The following is a 7,000-nucleotide window of genomic DNA, read 5'->3' on the forward strand; positions in this document are numbered from 1 at the left end:
TGGTCACCTCCTGTCTCCATCATCAGATAATCTCGATGGTACCATAATATTGCATTGTCACCCGACTTACCTATTTACATAATATATGTATGCAAAATTTCATACCAATCGGAAACCGGAAAGTGACGGAAGTGGGACAAGCGAAACTAAATAAAAGTTAGAAAGTTATAAAAAGTTATAAAAAGTAACTAAACTCCCTTAGACTGGCGACTGGTTTGCGACTCGGGGTTTCGGTGTGTACGCCACACATATGCTCTTGTGGCACGGACGTGGACCGACTGGGACACCATGGATTATCTTGTCAAAAAAGTGCCGGCCGTTTTTCAAGACATGCGTCGCTTAATGACATAATCCGTCGGTCTCTTGCCACCATCAATGTACCCGCTCTTCTTGAGCCGACTGGCATTATCAGAGATGATGGCAAGAGGCCCGATGGGATGTCCTTGGTTCCTTGGAGCTTGGGACGGATGTTGGTGTGGGATGCTACCTGCGTAGACACACTGGCACCGTCCCACCTCCAACGGACTAATGTAAAAGCGGGCGGAGCGGCGGAAAGCGCCGAAATTTTAAAACGTAATAAATATAAGAGCCTCGGTAGAGAGTATCATTTCATTCCATTTGGAGTTGAAACTCTAGGTCCATGGGGTCCCAGCGCGCATAAGTTGTTTGCAGAAATCGCGAAGCGTCTGGTTGACGTAACTGGTGACCAAAGAGCTGGCGGCTTTCTCGCACAACGTATCAGCATTGCGATACAGCGGGGAAATGCCGCCAGCATCCTTGGTACAATGCCTCAAGGGCCTATTTTAGATTTAAGCTAGTTATTAATTTCGTTTACGTAGTACCCCTGTATATATCTTGTATGTAAATAAATGTTAATGAAAAAAATAAAAGTTTGTAAAAATGGCTTGTTTTTGTTTTGTGTGTGCTTGAGTTTTTTGGCTAAAATAGTGCGACTCCCATCTTAAAGGCCGGCGACGCACTTACAACCTCTGGTGTTGCGGGTGGTCAGTGGCGCCGGTAATCCCCCCGTGGGCCAAAACACCCCAGCCGCCGTGGAAAAGCCGAAACGTCGGAGGTAAATTTAAACTTACTTTTACGCGATTAAGTCCTGTTTGAGTAAATAATATAATGAGTACCATTTAGTGTCATTCAAAACTTGTTTAAAAATAATTAATGTTAAATTTATAAAATACGTAATGGAACAGTCCGAGCATGTTTTTGCCTGATAACAAATTTAGAAACAAAGTAACTTGTAGTACCTAAATTTACAATTATTATTATGTTTTAATACACTTTATTATGTTTAGATTTAATTTTGAGTTATTGCTGATAACGATAATTAGCTTAAATTACGCTATCATTTCTCAAAATAACCGTCTAAAATGTTACTGAAAAGATACTCTTCGACAGAATTCAAACAACGCCTGTATAAACAAATATAAAATTAATGGCTCATTTGCCATCTATTGTCGTTCGATACCGAAACTCCTTCTTAGTAAAATACCTTATTCGCAAATTTCCGCTCCACTTAATTTCCTCAATCTCTTTGTCTCTGATGTAAGACCAGTACCGAGAGTGAAACCTGGACAGATGGAATCTTAACGAACGAGGTACTTTGTTTTAATTTAAAATATTTTTATTTTGGGCCTTTTTTTAGGGTTTCGTACCCAAAGGGTAAAAACGGGACCCCGTTACTAAGACTCCGTTGTCCGTCTGTCCGTCTGTCTGTCACCAGGCTGTATCTCATGAACCGTGATAGCTAGATAGTTGACATTTTCATAGGTGGTGTATATCTGGTGCCGCTATAACAACAACTACTAAAAACAGAACAAAATGAATATTTAAGTGGGGCTCCCATACAACAAACGTTTTTTTTGCCTTTTTTGCGTAATGGTACGGAACCATTCGTGCGCGAGTCCGACTCGCACCTGGCTGGTTTTTATATTACGGTTCGAGTCTCCCGCCTGGGTGACCTGGGCATGTGTTTTTCAAATTCCATTTGAAGTGATAGTTTCCAACCAGAGGGTTGGTCAGCTGACACGCGCTCCTGTCGAAGCTCCTCATTATGAAGCGAAACATGCCGATCAATTTTCAACGTGAGAAACGTAAGTGACCTATTTTGATATATTTAGTATGTCTAAGTCTCACGAAAATGTTGTTATTAGAATTTATCCAAGTTCCATTTAACCAGTTGTCACTGTGAAACCCGCTAAACTTTCAGAATTAGGCGGCCGCAAGAGGTAATCCCGTCAATTACCGATAGATTATCAAGTTCCCCGTCCGTATTTTGAATACAGAAAGACGATTATTACCTACTTTCGATATCAAGGGAAGGTACTGTAGCAGGAAATAATCTATCATATTTTTTCAGATACATTTGCATATTTATTTTGATAATTTCTCAAAATCGGCTCCAGCGATTTCGATGAAATTTACAATATAGGGGCGTATGAAAGAGACAATTCGATAAAACTAGGATACGTATGTTATAAATAATTCGTTTGCCCTAGGTTTCGCGGTAGCCCGGTGGGTATTAAATTGTAATGATTCTATTTAATTTTCAAACCTGAGGTTTACGAGGGTAAAATAGCGATTCAGCTATATTTTATTGTTGGTAAGATTCGCTTTTGAGTGTTTTCGAATATAAAATTCAATAATTATAACATACATTGATTGGCGTGTGTGAAATCCCCAATCCGCATTGTGTTAACGTGGCTGCCTATGTTGCCACGTGGAGTGGGACGTAAGTAAATATACGATCGTGATGATGATAAAATCATTGTTAACATTATATAAAGTCTAACTTCACGGATTTTCATATAAATGCCCGTAAGAAAATAGGAACATAATAGATTTTTGCCGCTACAGTAACTGTCAATTTAATTGTCCTGCGCTGAAAACCGCTTGACACGCCATATAAAAATTAGTTTTGTTCGGCTGTCAGTTCATTGAGCACAAATTTAACATTACAAATCGTTTTATAATTTACTTATTGTTATTAGCCTCTATTGTCATGACTAATAACACCTTACTTGACGGCCTTGACGGCTTCCTAGCCTAGCCGGTAGTAACCCTGCCTACGGATTTGAGTCTTGGTAAGGGTATTTATTTGTGTGTTTATCACAAATATTGGTTTCTACATATAACTATAGATTATATATGTATATTGTCGTCGTCGTCGTAGTAAGGCTTGTGTTGCGGGTACTACCAGGGGGGTGTCACTGCGCAGTTTAGGTATATTTGGCCGGCGCACCGCCCGGGCAGGTGTATGGCAGTGGGCTGCCGCTCGCGCAAAATTGAAAATACGCAATGGCTTCGAAACCTAAATCGCGATCTAATCTGTATAAAAGATAATGTTCTGTTTACGGATGTCTGAATAAACGGAAGAACAAGGAAGCAGAAAAAACATTTTTTATAAATTCCGGACTATATTGACCGACATATTTTCAAAGGAATAAGTACTTCTGTGGCATACCTACTTCCGTGAGAATCAGAGATACTATCTCCGGCTAAAAATTTTATGTTTACAGAATCAACGTTTGTAATTCCTACATATTTATCTTAAAAATAATAAATCAGTAGGTATAGGTACAAAAACTTGTCAAGTGACAACCCCCGTGCCGACACTCGCAGCTCGGTCATAAAACTGCGGCGCGCAAAGAAGATTCACGGTTTGTGCACGGTTATAAGTTTCAATTTTGCTTGCAGGCGGCGGGCGTAGGTATAATTTTGTACCTAAATCTGGCTTTTGTGAAGGAGTGAATTTTCTGTACGGTAGTAAATACTATTAGTTATTCTGTGGTACTACCACAACACAAGCCTAAACGGGCCCACTGACTATCAGTCCGCCGGACGATATCGACCTGTCAGTTAGAACAAAAATTTGACAGTTCCGAACAACTGACAGGCCGATATCGTCCGGCGGACTGATAGTCAGTGGGCCCCTTTACTGATGAGCTTACTGTGGGACTAGGTCGATCTGTGCTGTGCTAGTTTTTATTGCTAAAAATATAAAGAATATAGAGCGAGTAAACGTTTTTCATCCAAAACTTTTAGTAAAAAAACTAATACCATACGCAGATATTTTTTACATAAATGTTTATGCCTAATTTCATGTTATTTCAACATGTTGTTTTAAAATCAGAGCGTAACTTCGATTGTAATGGAGTGGCTTTTTGGCGGCGGATTCGTGAGAGTCCCCAGCAAGCTCGGTTTTCTATACAAACGCGGCATATCATATCATATCATATCATATTATTTATTCAGTAATAATCATACATTGTCATAGTAAACATAATCAGTAGTAGTTGTCATATATGTAGTAAAATTACGCTCTCATTTTAAAACGACTAGCTAGATTGCTCTGAAACTTTGTACTTACAATAGGGTAAGGTATAATTATCTAGTCATGTAATTCGTTTTTGTAGCTTGAGATATCATAGTTGAAAAAATACAGCAAAATAAGCTTTTCATACAAAACTTGTTTTTGCTCTATTTCGTTTGTTTTATAAACTGGAGCTTTGTAAACTAATTACAGGACTAGGTACGAGTATACCTCATGTGCAAAGTTTCATTACAATCCAACAGTTTTAAAATGAGAACGAAACTCGGTTTGTATGGGAAAGCGAAATTCGGCCGACCTTGCTGGGGACTTTTAAACGCGCAAAATCATCTTGAAAATCATTGATAAGTATAATTTAGCTCGTATAATGGTTTCCATTATGTATGAAGGTTGGTGAATTCAACAAGATAAACAGTGTCAGGGCTGAATCAAATCGCGCTTCCATTATGACTTATGACAGACAATGAATATCTCACGTTCATATCCAAAGAAAGATTTGGATCGTAAAATCGCCCATGTTGTGTGTGAAATAAAGTATATATTTCTATCAGGTGGTTTAATCTTATATGAGGTTGTGAAAGCAAACAGCTGCTGTTTGTCCAAAACATCGCGGTTAAACTTCACGGTAACTGGATTGCTAACTTTTGGGTATTTAATAACTTTCCTGATTATTCCTGTTATGCGAAAAAAGTCCGTAGTTGGTTTTTAAACTTGTAACTGCATTTTAACCCCGAAAAGCAGTGTTGTTAAGCTGGTGACGAGTACAGAGAAAATTCGTTCTAACTAGCTTGATATTTTTCAGTGAAATTCATTAGGTACTTGGGTTGATTCTAGTGACGAGAAAATAGAGCTACGAAAAGCAAAACTGAGTACCTAATAAATTGAGTAATTGAATTGCAATGAATTGAGTAATTGGGACAATTTATCTTAAAATTTACTTTGTTTTGTAATTTTAACATAATAATTTTCCGCTATGCAGCGAAAAGCGCCTAAGAACAGAGAACCCGCCTGGCAGTGAATGTGATAAGAACTATATAGGCATATTGCTTAGAGAGCGGATTTGAAGTAGCGATCTCAATATTAATATGGATATGACTATTACCTTTTTATTTATTATTATCATAATTTTTGCCATTGGCAAAAATTTTTTTTTTTATTGACAAAAGCTTCCAAAAAGGTTTTTACTTTTTTGTTCCGATAAGTTCGGTTACATTATTTTTGTATATAGAAAATATAATAAATTATACCAGTCATATCCAGATTAATATTGAGATCGCTACTTCAAATCCGTTCTCTAATAATTATGCATGTTAGTTTTATTTCCTTATTGCTAAAATATATTATTTATGTGTTAGATAGCCTCCGCAACTTCTTTTTAGTATAGCAAAGCAATGATTTGATGGTAATATTTTTTACGTGGAAATTAATAGTTTCAGAGAAAGCCGTACATTTATACCTTAATCCTAGTCACATTTTCGCTAGTCAGCTGAAACATTCGTTATCCGAAAACGACAGATATACCCGAGCCTTCACAAAAGCGTAAAATTTGCATGTTACAACATCAGGATCTTTGCCTTTTTGTTACCATAAACCTGTGTACACATCTGCTGTCGCCATAAAATGCTTGCTCCTGTTTTATTGCTTGTACAGTTTGCTGTATCTGATTGAATCACAAAACCGTTCGGTAATACGTTTTTCCGATCTATATTTTCTTTTTATCTTAATTTTGTAGTCTTTAATCGGTTACTTGCACTTATTTTACTGTTATTTTCTCACAACTTATGCCAGGAGAGTTGTCCAGGAGGAGGGGAGGGGGATTACCAAAATGGAAATATTATTATTGTTTTAGGTTTAGATGATAGTTATCGGAGTGCTGGACAAATACCTGGGCAAAAAAAAACCTGGGCAAATTTCCCGGACTCCAACTAAATGGGATCTTATTAAAAGCGAAATTAAGATACACAGTCGGCTTTTACATCGCTTACAATTAAAGACGTCTGAAAGCATACTGTACCAAATCGACTTATTTAATTAATATTTCATCAAAGCGCAGGAGAATTAATCAAGGGAATTAAAGCTAGTAGCAGCCTACGGTGCAAAACCACAGTCTGTGTAGGTAGGTGCCCGAGTAAATGATTTAATATTCACTCTGCCCTGCTAATTTAAAACTCAGTATTTTAAGACGGAGCATAACGACAGGAAATAAGAAAGAAACAAAAGTATAGGCGCGCCGCGCAAAACTTGCAACGGAAGATTTCACGTTTTTCCTCAAATCCTGAATATCTCTTATATCTGCCGTTTTGGTAGTCAAATCCCTCGAGTATATCATTAGCTATTTTATACTAAAATTATACTGCTATTGTTTGCAGGGTAACGATATACAATTGAAAATAAATGAAAATTAGACATGTTTTCGTGATTTTTTTTTCTATCTAGACAACGTTCTTAAACTCTGCCCCAGTAAATATGATTTGGTTTCCGAATGATTTTTTTCATGGCATTTGCCCTCGATTCGATTTAAATGTGTAAAAATTTTAATTTTGCGTTAGCCCCCTCTTAAAAGAAAATTGAAGCAAACATGTACATACTTTATAATCTTAATCTGAAAGTGCTATTTTCAAGTTCATTTGTTTTTGAGATACCGTATTTTAGCTTAGG

This window comes from Cydia strobilella, chromosome 14 (genome assembly GCF_947568885.1).
Source record: "Cydia strobilella chromosome 14, ilCydStro3.1, whole genome shotgun sequence".
Classification (NCBI taxonomy): domain Eukaryota; kingdom Metazoa; phylum Arthropoda; class Insecta; order Lepidoptera; family Tortricidae; genus Cydia; species Cydia strobilella.